The sequence below is a fragment of the Myxine glutinosa genome, chromosome 12 (genome assembly GCF_964187855.1).
Source record: "Myxine glutinosa chromosome 12, kmMyxGlut1.1, whole genome shotgun sequence".
NCBI classification, from domain to species: Eukaryota; Metazoa; Chordata; class Myxini; order Myxiniformes; family Myxinidae; genus Myxine; species Myxine glutinosa.
This window is the reverse complement of record NC_136272.1, coordinates 67,649,354-67,665,088: the sequence shown is the minus strand read 5'-3', so window position 1 is coordinate 67,665,088 and position 15,735 is coordinate 67,649,354. Positions and strand designations below refer to the sequence as shown.

The 15,735-nt window shown below is 54.4% G+C and overlaps 1 pseudogene; it reads right to left on the bottom strand.

Moving 5' to 3' along the window:
- LOC144888397 (uncharacterized) overlaps nucleotides 1-13,205 on the bottom strand; it is a 15,842-nt pseudogene extending 2,637 nt beyond the window's left edge.
- Nucleotides 13,206-15,735: the final 2,530 nt, after the last annotated feature.

The following is a 15,735-nucleotide window of genomic DNA, read 5'->3' as shown; positions in this document are numbered from 1 at the left end:
ATCATAAAGTGAATGTGTTGTTAGTGTGGGGGCTCATCATAAAGTGAATGTGTTGTTAGTGTGGGGGCTCATCATAAAGTGAATGTGCTGTTAGTGTGGGGGCTCATCATAAAGTGAATGTTTTTTTGTTAGTGTGGGGGCTCATCATAAAGTGAATGTGTTGTTAGTGTGGGGGGATCATCATAAAGTGAATGTGCTGTTCGTGTGGGGGCTCATCATAAAGTGAATGTGTTGTTAGTGTGGGGGGATCATCATAAAGTGAATGTGCTGTTAGTGTGGGGGGATCATCATAAAGTGCATGTGTTGGTCGTGTGGGGGGCTCATCATAAAGTGCATGTGCTGTTAGTGTGGGGGATCATCATAAAGTGCATGTGCTGTTAGTGTGGGGGATCATCATAAAGTGCATGTGCTGTTAGTGTGGGGGGCTCATCATAAAGTGAAAATGTTATGTGGGGGCTCATCATAAAGTGAATGTTTTGTTAGTGTGGGGGCTCATCATAAAGTGAATGTGTTGTTAGTGTGGGGGGATCATCATAAAGTGCATGTGTTGGTCGTGTGGGGGGCTCATCATAAAGTGCATGTGCTGTTAGTGTGGGGGATCATCATAAAGTGCATGTGCTGTTAGTGTGGGGGATCATCATAAAGTGCATGTGCTGTTAGTGTGGGGGGCTCATCATAAAGTGCATGTGCTGTTAGTGTGGGGGCTCATCATAAAGTGCATGTGTTGTTAGTGTGGGGGGCTCATCATAAAGTGCATGTGTTGTTAGTGTGGGGGGCTCATCATAAAGTGAATGTGCTGTTAGTGTGGGGGCTCATCATAAAGTGCATGTGTTGTTAGTGTGGGGGCTCATCATAAAGTGCATGTGCTGTTAGTGTGGGTGCTCATCATAAAGTGAATGTGCTGTTAGTGTGGGGGGCTCATCATGCAGTGAAAATGTTATGTGGGGGCTCATCATAAAGTGAATGTGCTGTTAGTGTGGGGGCTCATCATAAAGTGAATGTGCTGTTAGTGTGGGGGCTCATCATAAAGTGCATGTGCTGTTAGTGTGGGGGACTCATCATAAAGTGAATGTGCTGTTAGTGTGGGGGCTCATCATAAAGTGCATGTGCTGTTAGTGTGGGGGGCTCATCATAAAGTGAATGTGCTGTTAGTGTGGGGGCTCATCATAAAGTGAATGTGCTGTTGGTGTGGGGGGCTCATCATAAAGTGAATGTGCTGTTAGTGTGGGGGGCTCATCATAAAGTGCATGTGCTGTTAGTGTGGGGGCTCATCATAAAGTGAATGTGCTGTTGGTGTGGGGGGCTCATCATGAAGTGAATGTGCTGTTAGTGTGGGGGGCTCATCATAAAGTGCATGTGCTGTTGGTGTGGGGGGCTCATCATAAAGTGAATGTGCTGTTAGTGTGTGGGGCTCATCATAAAGTGCATGTGCTGTTGGTGTGGGGGGCTCATCATAAAGTGAATGTGCTGTTCGTGTGGGGGGCTCATCATAAAGTGAATGTGTTGTTAGTGTGGGGGGCTCGTCATAAAGTGCATGTGCTGTTAGTGTGGGGGGGGCTCATCATCAGGTGACTGTACTGTTAGTGTGGGGGGCTCATCATAAAGTGAATGTGTTGTTAGTGTGGGTGCTCATCATAAAGTGAATGTGTTGTTAGTGTGGGGGCTCATCATAAAGTGAATGTGTTGTTAGTGTGGGGGCTCATCATAAAGTGAATGCTTTGTTAGTGTGGGGGCTCATCATAAAGTGAATGTGTTGTTAGTGTGGGGGGATCATCATAAAGTGAATGTGCTGTTCGTGTGGGGGCTCATCATAAAGTGAATGTGCTGTTAGTGTGGGGGCTCATCATAAAGTGAATGTTTTGTTAGTGTGGGGGCTCATCATAAAGTGAATGTGTTGTTAGTGTGGGGGGATCATCATAAAGTGAATGTGCTGTTCGTGTGGGGGCTCATCATAAAGTGAATGTGCTGTTAGTGTGGGGGCTCATCATAAAGTGAATGTTTTGTTAGTGTGGGGGCTCATCATAAAGTGAATGTGTTGTTAGTGTGGGGGGATCATCATAAAGTGCATGTGTTGGTCGTGTGGGGGGCTCATCATAAAGTGCATGTGCTGTTAGTGTGGGGGATCATCATAAAGTGCATGTGCTGTTAGTGTGGGGGATCATCATAAAGTGCATGTGCTGTTAGTGTGGGGGGCTCATCATAAAGTGAAAATGTTATGTGGGGGCTCATCATAAAGTGAATGTGCTGTTAGTGTGGGGGCTCATCATAAAGTGAATGTGCTGTTAGTGTGGGGGCTCATCATAAAGTGAATGTGCTGTTAGTGTGGGGGCTCATCATAAAGTGAATGTGCTGTTAGTGTGGGGGCTCATCATAAAGTGCATGTGCTGTTAGTGTGGGGGCTCATCATAAAGTGCATGTGCTGTTAGTGTGGGGGCTCATCATAAAGTGCATGTGTTGTTAGTGTGGGGGCTCATCATAAAGTGAATGTGCTGTTAGTGTGGGGGCTCATCATAAAGTGAAAATGTTATGTGGGGGCTCATCATAAAGTGCATGTGCTGTTAGTGTGGGGGGCTCATCATAAAGTGAATGTGCTGTTAGTGTGGGGGCTCATCATAAAGTGCATGTGCTGTTAGTGTGGGGGGCTCATCATAAAGTGAATGTGCTGTTAGTGTGGGGGCTCATCATAAAGTGAATGTGCTGTTGGTGTGGGGGGCTCATCATAAAGTGAATGTGCTGTTAGTGTGGGGGGCTCATCATAAAGTGCATGTGCTGTTGGTGTGGGGGGCTCATCATAAAGTGAATGTGCTGTTAGTGTGGGGGGGGCTCATCATAAAGTGAATGTGCTGTTCGTGTGGGGGGCTCTTCAGAAAGTGAATGTGCTGTTAGTGTGGGGGGTTCATCATAAAGTGAATGTGCTGTTAGTGTGGGGGGCTCATCGTAATGTGAAAGTGTTATGTAGGGGGCTCATCATAAAGTGAAAGTGTTAAGTGGGGGGCTCATCATAAAGTGCATGTGTTGGTGGTGTGGGGGGCTCATCATGAAGTGAATGTGCTGTTAGTGTGGGGGGCTCATCATAAAGTGAATGTGCTGTTAGTGTGGGGGGCTCATCATAAAGTGAATGTGCTGTTAGTGTGGGGGGCTCATCATAAAGTGAATGTGCTGTTAGTTTGGGGGGTTCATCATGAAGTGAATGTGTTGTTAGTGTGGGGGGGGGCTCATCATAAAGTGAATGTGTTGTTAGTGTGGGGGGTTCATCATAAAGTGAAAGTGTTAAGTGAGGGGCTCATCATAAAGTGCATGTGTTGGTGGTGTGGGGGGCTCATCATAAAGTGAATGTGCTGTTAGTGTGGGGGCTCATCATAAAGTGAATGTGCTGTTAGTGTGGGGGCTCATCATAAAGTGAATGTGCTGTTAGTGTGGGGGCTCATCATGAAGTGAATGTGCTGTTAGTGTGGGGGCTCATCATGAAGTGAATGTGCTGTTAGTGTGGGGGCTCATCATAAAGTGAATGTGCTGTTAGTGTGGGGGCTCATCATGAAGTGAATGTGCTGTTAGTGTGGGGGCTCATCATGAAGTGAATGTGCTGTTAGTGTGGGGGGCTCATCATAAAGTGCATGTGCTGTTAGTGTGGGGGCTCATCATAAAGTGCATGTGCTGTTAGTGTGGGGGCTCATCATACGTGAATGTGCTGTTAGTGTGGTGGGCTCATCATAAAGTGAATGTGCTGTTAGCGTGGGGGGCTCATCATAAAGTGAATGTGCTGTTCGTGTGGGGGGCTCTTCATAAAGTGAATGTGCTGTTCGTGTGGGGGGGCTCATCATAAAGTGAATGTGTTAGTGTGGGGGGCTCACCATAAAGTGAATGTGCTGTTAGTGTGGGGGGCTCATCATAAAGTGAATGTGTTGTTGGTGTGGGGGGCTCATCATTAAGTGAATGTGTTGTTAGTGTGGGGGGCTCATCATAAAGTGCATGTTCTGTTCTTATGTTTTTTATGTGTCCGTTTGTTTGTTTGTGATTAATGTTAGCTCTTTCACGAGCCTCGATCTTGTATACAAATATATATATATATATATATATATATATATATATATATATATATATATAATAATTAATAATAATAATAATCTATATATATAAAACACTGTGTGTGTGTGTGTGTGTGTGTGTGTGTGTGTGTGTGTGTGTGTGTGTGTGTGTGTGTGTGTGTGTGTGTGTGTGTGTGTGTGTGTGTGTGTGTGTGTGTGTGTGTGTAATGTTACCGATAGACTCCTAAACGGAGAGGCTCACGTTCTTGATATTTGGCACAAACATGGCCATTGAGCCTGGGAAGAACTTGGTCGACCTAAAAATTTATTTCATAATATTTTTTTACCATATTTTTACCTCAGCGCATTTCAGCGAGGAATATTATGACCGGAAAGGCAGAGCAGCGCGCTGATTCGCTCAGAGCGATCACGTGATGTTACTTGCCGCCATTAACTCAGTTACGCATTCGCACGTATTTCAGAGCGAAAAGCGATTGCGTTTTTTTCACATTTCAGCGAGGAACATTGCCATTCACACCACATAGGTTTTTTTCCTTTCAGCTTTAGATCCATATTTTTTGCCATAACGTAGCTCATTATGGCTCTCTCGAGCTCGAGTTAGCCAATCACCTGGGAGCATGAGGCCACGTTGGCCACGCCCACGACACGACGCAGAGTTGCAATCGATCGCTCAGAGCGATCACGTGATGTTCCTTGCCGCACGATTGCGTTTTTTCACAGTTCAGCGAGGAACATTGCCATTCACACCACATAGGTTTTTTTTTCTTTCATCTTTAGATCCATATTTTTTTTCAGCGAGGAATATTATACACGGAATCTGAATCGGTGGCAGAGCAGCGCACTGATTTGACGATTCGTGTGCCCTCCCCCCCTCCCCCTCCCCTCCCCCCCTCCCCCTCCCCCTCCCCTCCCCCCTCCCCCTCCACCCCTACCCCTACCCCTCCCCCTCCCCTCCCCCTCCCACCCCTCTCCTCTCCCATCCCTCCCCCCTCCTCCCCCTCCCCCCTCTCCGCCCCTCCCCCCTCTCCTCTCCCATCCCTCCCCCTCCCCCTCCCCCTCCCCCCTCCCGCTCCCCCTCCCTCCTCCCCCTCCCCCTCCCCCTCCCCCCTCCCCCTCCCCTTCCCCTCCCCCCTCCCCCTCCCCTTCTCCTCCCCCCTCTCCTCCCCTCCCCCTCCCCTCCCCTCCCCCTCCCCTCCCCCTCCCCCCTCTCCTCCCCTCCCCCCTCCCCCTCTCCTCCCCTCCCCCCTCCCCCTCTCCCTCCCCCATCACCCTCCCCCTCCCCCCTCTCCTCCCCTCCCCCCTTCTCCTCCCCTCCCCCCTCCCCCTCCCCCCTCTTCTCTCCTCCCCCCCCTCTTCTCCCCTCCCCCCCTCTTCTCCCCTCCCCCCCTCTTCTCCCCTGCCCTTCTCTTCTCCCCTGCCCCCCCTCTTCTCCCCTCCCCCCTCCCCCTCCCCCTCCCCCCTCTCCTCCCCTCCCCCCCTCCCACTCTCCCTCCCCCTCTCCCTCCCCCATCACCCTCCCCCTCCCCCCTCCCCTCCCCCTCCCCCCTCCCCTCCCCTCCCCTTCCCCCTCCCCTCCCCTCCCCCGCCCGGCAATGCCGGGTACTTCTGCTAGTAATAAATAAACAAGGGTGCCGTTGCAGGTGCGTAATATGGTTAAACAAAATAAGATATTGAAGCGCGGTGCTACGCACGTGACTTGCTACCAAGGAGGAAGCGGGCAACGCGGTTAAAACAAAAGTGTATTTATTGACAAGAGGTCACTGTCGCACTGGCGCGCTCCGGGCTGCGCGCCCTGTGTATATCCTAAGGCCACGCCTACCCCTCGGGCGTGGCCGCCGCCCACTTGGTGCGCGGAATGATGTCACAACGCCAGTGAGCTTTCGTGTCCGCCACACGCGCCCCCCCAGAATTCCCGCGCACCTGGAGGGCCAGTTTGCGGGGCAAACGGATGACCCGGCCGAAGCGCCCGCTGGCGACCGGCGGCGTCCGGGGTGCAGGGATGCCAGCTGGGATGCCCCCGGCTGTACCCGGGATGGGTGCCGGACTGGGGGGGCGGCGTGCCAGCGGTGCCGGGGGTCCGCCCGCCGGGGGGCGGCCCCGACGCGGGGGCCGAGCCACCGGCGGTGGGTGGCCCACGTCGAGGCGGGCCGGCTTGAGTCGATCCACCGAGACGCGGTCGGGAGTACCGCCGATGTCCAAGGTGAAGTATTTCACCCCGGTCTCCAGCACGCGGAAAGGCCTATCGTACAGGGGCCGCAGTGGTGTCCGGTGGGCATCGTGCCGGACGAAGACATACTCCGCGGTGTGAAGCTCCGGGGAGACGTTCGTGGGTGGGTGCCCGTGGTGCGCCGTCGGCACCGGGGCGAACCTCCGGGCGGTCTCCTGCAGCGCGGAGCGCTCCTGCGCCGCAGACCAAGGTGCCGTTGGGTCGGGGAGGAACTCGCCAGGTACCCGCAGCGGTTGTCCAAAGACCAACTTCGCCGCGGATGCGCGCAGGTCCTCCTTGGGCACCGTCCGGAGGCCCAGCAGGACCCAGGGGAGCCTGTCGACCCAGCCGCCGTCGCGGAGGGTGGCCCGGAGGGCGGCCTTCAACGAGCGGTGGAACCGCTCACACAGGCCATTAGCCTGGGGGTAGTAGGCCGTGGTGTGGTGCAGCTGGACCCCGAGCCCCCGCGCAACCGCCCCCCAGAGCTCCGAGGTGAACTGGGGGCCGAGGTCGGACGAGATGTCCGAGGGGGCGCCGAACCGGGAGACCCAGGTGGCGATGAACGCCTGCGCGACGTCCGCCGCCGTTGTTGACGCCAAAGGCACGGCCTCCGGCCACCGGGTGGTGCGGTCCATCATGGTCAGGACGTGGGTGAAACCCCGCGAGGGGGGCAGAGGTCCCACCAGGTCCATGTGAACGTGGTCAAACCGACGTTCCGGCACCGTGAACGGGGCCAACGGGGCCTGGGTGTGCCGGTGCACCTTGGCGCGCTGGCACGCGAGGCACGTCCTGGCCCAGCCGCGGACGGCCTTCCGGAGGCCATGCCAGACAAACTTGTCGGCGATGAACTTCTGGGAGGCCCTCGCGCCCGGGTGGGACAGGCCGTGGATGGCGTCAAACACCTGGCGCTGCCAGCCCGCGGGCACGATGGGGCGAGGCCGCCAAAGGGAGACGTCGCACCAGAGGGCCGTGCCCGCGCCGTTGAACGGCACCTCGGTGACGCGGAGGCCCGTAATGGCGGTCCGCAAGGCCTGGACGTCGGGGTCGGCGGCCTGGTCCGCCGCCATCCGGGCATAGTCGATGCCGAGGTGGACCGCGTGGGCAACGGACCGGGAAAGGCAATCCGCCACCGGGTTGTCCTTCCCCGCGACGTGCCGGATGTCCGTCGTGTATTCGGACACGGCCGAGAGGTGACGCTGCTGCCGGGCCGACGACGGCTCAGCGACCTTGCCCATCGCGAACACCAGTGGCTTGTGGTCGACGAAGGCCGTGAACGCATGGCCCTCGAGCAGATGGCGGAAGTGCCTGACCGCCAGGTGGAGCCCGAGCAACTCGCGGTCGAAGGTACTGTACCGGCGTTCGGGCGGGCGAAGCTGCCGGCTGAAGAACGCCAGCGGTTGCCAGGCACCACGCACCCATTGCTCGTGCACCGCGCCCACCGCGTAGTCCGAGGCGTCGGTGGTGAGGGCGATCGATGCATCGGGCGCCGGGTGTGCGAGCATGGTGGCGTTGGCCAAGGCGAGCTTCGCGCCCACGAACGCCGCGTCCATATGCTCGGTCCAGGTGACGTCACCTTTGCCCGGCTTCCCTCGGAGGGCCTCGTGCAAGGGGCGCAGGAGCTGGGCGATGCGGGGCAGGAAACGGTGGTAAAAGTTTACCATGCCCAGGAACTCCTGGAGCCCCCTGATCGTGTGGGGGCGCGGAAACCCCTTCACCGCCTCCACCTTGGCCGGTAGGGGGACGGCCCCGTGCCTGGTGACGCGGTGCCCCAAAAAGTCGATTTCGGCGACACCGAACCAGCACTTGGCGGGGTTCACGATCAGGCCGTGCTGGCCCAGACGTTCGAAGAGCGTGCGGAGATGGTGTAGGTGCTCTTCGCGGGACGCGCTTGCGACGAGGATGTCATCCAGATAGACGTAGACGAAATCCAAGTCGCGCAAGACGCTGTCCATGAGGCGCTGGAACGCCTGAGCCGCATTCTTCAAACCGAAGGGCATCCGAAGAAATTCGAAAAGACTGAACGGCGTGATGACAGCCGTCTTCGGGATGTCCTCCGGCCTGAAGGGGACCTGGTGGTAACCGCGTATGAGGTCCACCTTCGAGAAGAAGGACATATTCGCCAAGCAGGCGGAAAAGTCCTGAATATGGGGGATGGGGTAGCGGTCGGGGGTGGTGGCGTCGTTGGAGATGGCGGTAGTCCCCGCACGGTCGCCATCCCCCGCCGTGCTTGGGCACGATGTGGAGCGGCAACGCCCAAGCGCTCTCGGAGCGCCGCACGATGCCGAGCCGCTCCAGCGTAGCAAACTCCGCTTTAGCTACCGTGAGCTTCGTCGGCTCGAGGCGGCGTGCCCGGGCGTAGACCGGTGGCCCGGCGGTGGGGATGTGATGTTCCACCCGTGCTTGACGGTCCCCGCCGAGAAGGTGGGCCTCGTGAGGGCCGGGAAACGGGTGAGGAGGTGGGTGAATTCGTCCGCTGCCGGAAGCGTGCAGATGAACCTGGCCGGAACCGAACCGCTCAGCAAGCCGCTCGGCGAGCCGCTCGATGAGCCGCTCCGTGAGCTGCTCAACGAGGCAGGCAGCACGCAAGCGAGCGAGCTGAACGTCTCAGCCTGGACAAGCCTTCTGTGCTTGACGTCGACCAACAGGCCATTGGCACAGAGGAAGTCCGCGCCGAGCAGTGCCATAGGCACGTCGGCAGTCACGAACGACCATCGGAAAACCTGCCCTCTGAACCGCAGAGAAAGGCAGCGTTTTCCGTACGTGCGAATGGACGTACCGTTGGCAGCAAGCAGCGCGGGGCCCCGGCCCGCGGACTGCTTGTCGGACATACCGGCGGGAACGACACTCACCTGCGCTCCCGTGTCGCACAGGTAACGGTGCCCGGATAAGCTGTCCGTTATGTACAGGAGGCTGTTTAATCGGCCGGTGCTCAGTGCCACTACCGAGGGCCGGCCCGGGCGTTTCCCGACCTGCCGAATGACCACGGCGGGCGACATTGCCGAGCCTCGTGGCCGAACCTAGCGTGGAAATGGCACCAGGTTTGCGGCGAAGCCGGAGGCCGCGGTTTCCGCGGTGGTGGTGGGCGGGGCGTGACGGTCACCACGAGGCGCCCCTCGGAGCAGGGGTGGGCACCCGCAGGAGGTTCAGCGGCTACACGGTGCGTCACGTAGTAGGGGTGGGCACCCGCAGCAGTTTCGGGCTCGGGAGCCGCTACGGCCGCACTGAAACTCGCCTGCGTGTGCAAAGCCGCTTAGAACTTGTTGGCCTCGGCCACGAGCGCGCGGGGTTCCATTGTCGCGGAACCGGCCAAAGCGAGGCGTACTCGTGCAGACAGCTGGCGTCGAAATAACACCCGGAATAGAGCGTTCGGGGTTTCGTCGCCCATGAGCAACAGCATATGGTCCATTCGGACCGACGGTCGCGTGTCACCGAGCTCGGGGAGGTCCAAGAGGCGATCGGCCCGTGCGTCCACCGTGAGGCTGAACGTGGCGAGGAGGAGACACTTGATCGCCTCGTACCTGTCGTCGGCCGGTGGGTTCCTCAGGACCGACACGACGCGGGCGGCCGCGCCGGCCCCGAGGGAGGCGACCACGTGGCAGTAGCGTGTCTCGTCCGCCGTGATGCGTCGAAGCCTGAACTGGGCTTCGGCCTGCAGGAACCAGATCTCCGCCTGAGCTTCCCAGAACTCGGGGAGCTTTATCGCTACCGCGTTGGTTGCCATGGCTGTGGCGGGTTCGGGTGGTCAGTGACGGCTGACCATCACGTCGGAGGTCACCAATGAAGCGCGGTGCTACGCGTGCGACTTGCTACCAAGGAGGAAGCGGACAACGTGGTTAAAACAAAAGTGACTTTATTGACAAGAGGTCTCTGTAGCACTGGCACGCTCCGGGCTGCGCGCCCGGTGTATATCCTGAGGCCACGCCTACCCCTTGGGCGTGGCCGCCGCCCACTTGGTGCGCGGAATGATGTCACAACGCCAGTGGGCTTTCGGGTCCGCCACAATATATTTGATAGTCGAGGCCCAAACACAGCCTTTGGGCTAGGATGTGGCCAACCACTCCTACTCAGATGTTCCCACACAAATTCCAGTTGCATCAGAACATAGAAAAGTCATATTGGTCACATTGCAATTGGAAATATGTTTTCATAGGAACACACATATTTTACTTGTATGTGTTTGTGTACGTGTATATGTATGAATGTATGTGGGTGTGTGTGTACGTAAGTGTGGGTATTACTTCTACAAGTGTCTTGGTGGTCTTAAGGGTCTTGAGGCTCTTCAAAGGATTAAGGGGTTTCATCAGTCGAAAGGGTCGAAAGGTACTTTCGAATAGTAGTAATTAATAGGCAGGATGCAACGGATGCTCAAACAGTACGTAATTAATAGACATATAGTCAAACGGCTTCACAAACAGCTTCACTGAGGGACGGAACGTGTTTTTCAGTTTTATATATATAGCTAGATAGATGGGCCGTGCTTGTGGCACAGGGGAACAGGAGGGTGTGGTCTGTACAATGGGCGGAGATTGTGACATAGACACGAACTGAGCTTTATATGTAAAGATATTGCATGGAGTAGAGTCGTAGACAATAGGTTAGGTCAGGTATGGGAGATGCACCGGAGCAGCGCGTCTCCGCATCCACTTCCGATGGTACTCCAGGTGCCTCCGTCTGGCCTATCCCCCAGACTGATGCCTGGCCCATCCCTATCTCCTTGAGATGCCGATCAACCTGCTGCAACCACGAGGCACATGGTCGTCCCGTTAGCCTCCTCTGCTCACAAGACTCCCTTGCTGAGAGTATCTGGTGAGCTGGATCAGCGTCCGGATAACGAGCCACATGTCCAAACAGACGCAGCTGATGCTCACGGACCATACAGGAGACAAATCTCATCTGAGTCTCTCTCAGCAACCGTTCGTTGGGCACAAAGTCCGACCAGTGAAAGCCAAGGATTCTCCGAAGAGACTTGGTTCCAAAGGAGTTAAGTCTCATTCTCTGGCCCTTGGTAAGGGTCCAAGTCTCGCATCCGTAGCGCAAGACTGGAAGCACCAAGGACTTAAAGACTCTGACGTTTGTCCGACAGCACCACACCCCATGATCCAGTGAATCCATGACTCCCCAGGCCCGACCCACACGTCTATCAACCTCTGGCTCGCAACATGCGGAGACATGAATAACACTGCCAAGGTAAGTGAATCTCTTTGTGACCTCAACATCTTCGCCACAAACAGGCACAGATAAGACGGCAACATCCAAGATGTCATCAAAAGCCTGGATCTTGGTTTTGAAGCAGGAAATCCGTAATCCCAGCGGCTCCGCCTCCTCATTCAGTGCCTGGAGGGCCCCTGTAAGAATATCCAGCGTCTCCGCAAAGATGACGGCATCATCTGCGAAATCAAGGTCAGAGATCTTGACACTCCCAAACGATGCACCACAAGCTGACCTCTCCGACATCCTCCCCAGAATCCAGTCCATACAAGCACTGAAGAGTGTGGGAATCAGTACATACCCCTGCTGAAAACCAGTAATAACTGGAAATAAGTTAGAGATGGAGCCACCACACATCACAGCACTCTCAGTACCAGAGTATAGTTCAGAGATCAGATTGATCAGTGTTGGTGGCACCCCACGAAGACCAAGAATCCTCCAGAGGGCATCCCGATTCACCGAATCGAATGCTTTGCAGAGATCAACATAGGCTGCAAGCAGCCCCTTGACGAAACTCTCGCTTGCATTCGGTGAGGACCCGAAGCGCAAGATACGGTCAATCGTTGACATCTTTGGTATAAAGTCCGACTGCTCTAGTCGCTGGTGCTCGAGCAGATGGCGGCGAACCCTCTCAAGAATGATCCAAGCAAAGACCTCGCCCGGCACCAAGATTAGCGTCACCCCTCGGCAGTTGTTGCAGTCCTGGTGATCACCCTTCCCTTTCCAGAGGGGAACAACAAGGCCCCACTTCCAGTCAGTTGGGATGATGCCTGTGCTCCAAACAGAGCACAGAACTGCATGCAAGTACAGCATTTCCACCAGCCTTGAGAAGCTCAGCATGGATGCCACAAATTCCAGGAGCTTTGCCCCCTTTCAACCGGTTCACTGCCGCCTGTGTTTCCACAAGTGAAGGTGCTTCACAGTTAATTGGGGGGGTCAGCATTTGGGATAGCAACACCCCTGACATCCAACCCAACATCTGGTGTGTCAGCCTGGTACAGCCACTCAAAGTAACCAGCCCAGCGTGCCTTCACTTCAGACTCCTCTGTCAAGAGGCCACCTCCCTCTGCTCTAACTGCAGTACACCTAGGGACAGGCTTAGAGGAACGCAATGCACGGATTCCTCTGTAAGCAGGATGAGAATCACATGTCCACAAGTGATGCTCTACCCTTTCACAGTTTCCTCACATATAGGCCTCCTTGTCCGCCCTCAGTGAGCGTACAGTTTTACGCCTCAGCTCCCGGAACAGTTCAGCTCTGCCATCGAGCCTGGCCCTGCGACTCTGGTCGATGGTATCAAGCGTCTCCTGAGAGACAAAGTTCTTCTTCGCCTGATGGTGGGTTCCAAGACAGCCACCAGAAACATCAAGGATGGTGGTCTTGAAGACACACCACAACTCCTCAGGATCCCCCAAAGCATCCAGACCCCCCAAAACCCCATTCAACCTGCTCCCAAACTCCTCAGCTACCCTCTCCTCCTTGAGCTTGCCGACACAATCCAGCCTAGGCTGGGATGATCGCATTCTCTTGGATTTGAGCTGCAACTTCAGAGTTGCTACAACAAGCCTGTGGTCAGTGTTGAGGAACTGAGCACTCCGGTAGACTCTGAAGTTCTGGAGCATCCGCCATCGACCATCAACGATCACATGGTCTATCTCCTTCGCCACACCACCAGCATTAGAATACCCAAGTCCAGCGATGAGGCTGTGGGCACTGAAACCATGAGCCAGCCACCCTAAGTCCATGACTTCTTGCAAAGCTGAGGAACTTAGTGATATTCTGGTTCACAGTCCCAGATCCATGGGGACCAACAAATGCCTCATAAGCTAGACTACGGATTTTTATGTTAAGAAAATAGGCCTTTTATGTTTTGAAAAGTGGAAATTTTTATTTTTTATGTGAAAAAATCCCGAAATATTTTTTTCCCCCGTTTTAATCATTTTTTATTATTACCAAGTTTTTCAGAAATCAGTCAAAAAAAGAACAAAAAATGGTAAGCTTTTTCCTGCACAACATTAAGCACTTTGGGCTAGTAAACAGGTAAAAAATGACGTTCAGGTACCTTTATTGCAACCGCATTGTTTGATAAGTAGAGGACTAGAAGAAATTGACAAGACCCTTTTAGGAACGGTTAAAGTAGGTGTTTGAAATCATTATCTTGGTAATGTTCTCCTTGGTGAGGCGGTGTCGGCGGTCGGTGAGGACTTTTCTGTAGACGGAGAAGGACCTTTCCACGTCGACGCTGACGATGGGGCAGTACCTCAAGAGGGGGATGTCAGCAAGCTTGACTCCAGCCGGCACACCAACCTCAGATCCGTGCTGATCTCCATCCAGGATCAAAGCCACTGTCCTCAGCACACCAATGTCGGGATTGCGCTGCAGCACCGCCTTGAACTTGGTGAGCAGGACCTCCTTACGGCAGCCTCGGATCTTTTCGAGCTCATCCTTGGCCTGATCAAGGAGCTGGAAGGCCTTGGCCAGCTCCATGCCGGCCTCCTCCAGCTGCTTAAGGATCTTCGGGATGAACGACACGTGGGCATTTAAGAAGACCAAACTGAGGTTGATGTCCGCCTTTCCGAACAGGTCCTTGGCACTCCGGATTGCCATCGCGTCGTCATCGTTCAGCTGGTCCACAATGTCCTTGACGGCCTCGAAGTGCTCGGCGTAAAACACCGCGGCGTCGATCCACGTCCCCCACCGAGTCAGAATGGGCTCCGGGGGGAGAGAAAGATTGGGCTGCTGCTCCTTCCAAAAGACAACACGCGACGGGGCTTTGACGAACACCTTCTTCGTCGTGGCAATCAGGTCGTTGACGTCCTTCAACATTTCTCGGACTGTCTCGCAGACACGGTGGAGCGCGTGGGCAACGCAAGTCACATGCAGCAAGTCCGGGAAGAGTTCCTTCAGGGCATGGCCGGCCTTGATCATATAGGCCGCGGCGTCGCTGACGAGGACCTTGAGGCACTCCGGCTTGAAATCAGGCCAAAGATAGCGCAGCGTGTCATTGACTGCACGCACGATCTCCCCGGAGTTGGTCTTCTCCAGAAACATGCACTGGACGAGGTGGGGACGAAAGTACCCCTCCTTGGACAAGCGTCCCGCGATGATGTTGGCCACATATCGACCTGCCGAATCGGTCGTCTCGTTGATGGACAGCCAGATGGGCTGCTGTCCGAGGTCGGCACGGATCCCCACCAAGGCCTCGTCGTAGCACTTGTCGAGGTAGTGCTTTCGAATCCAGCTTTCATCGGGGATCTGGAGAGTGATGTGCTTCTCCAGGAACGACCGGAGGGCAGGGTTTTCCAATTTCGACCATGGGATGCCAGCAGCCAGCATGGCCTGGCACAGCTCCTGAGCCACGACGTCGCACTTGTGCCTCTTTCCGCCACCAAAGTCCTCCATGGTGGCTTGCGTGACCGTCTTCTTCTTCAAGGCCACGTTGCTCTTGTGGCGGTCTCCTCGGACATGTTGGGCCAGCTCAGACTTCTGCTTCGCCCGGAAAGTCTTTTCACAAGCTCGACAGAAAGCCGTGTCACTCGACACGTACTTGAAGGTGGCCCCATCGCCGCCAGCGTTGAATTCCTTCAGCCACTTGTCACGAAGAGCAGCACTCATCTTGATAGACTTGTTCACACTTTGTGTACACTCTCTCACTGTAGTACACCGCCTCACTGCTGTACACGCTGGGGACGCAACGCACGCAAGTGGACGCAACGTTTTGTTTTTGAGATCGATCGCAGTTAAAAATTTCGATCGCAGTTAAAAATTTCGAAAAATTCCCTAATTTCTTTTAGCGTTGCCAGACATTTTCGACCAAAAAGGGCATTTTATTTTATTTTTCCCGAAAAAGGGCGAAATATTTTTTTCCTCCGAAAATAGCAAAATAATTTTTTTGCACGCGAAAAAGCCGTTTTATGTGAAAAAATATTTTTCCTTTTTTCACATAAAAATCCGATGTATACTCATAATCATAACTAGACTACGGATTTTTATGTTAAGAAAATAGGCCTTTTATGTTTTGAAAAGCGGGAATTTTTTTTTTTTATGTGAAAAAATCCCGAAATATTTTTTTCCCCCGTTTTATTCATTTTTTATTATTATCAAGTTTTTCAGAAATCAGTCAAAAAAAGAACAAAAAATGGTAAGCTTTTTCCTGCACAACATTAAGCACTCTGGTCTAGTAAACAGGTAAAAAATGACGTTCAGGTACCTTTATTGCAACCGCATTGTTTGATAAGTAGAGGACTAGAAGAAATTGACAAGACCCTTTTAGGA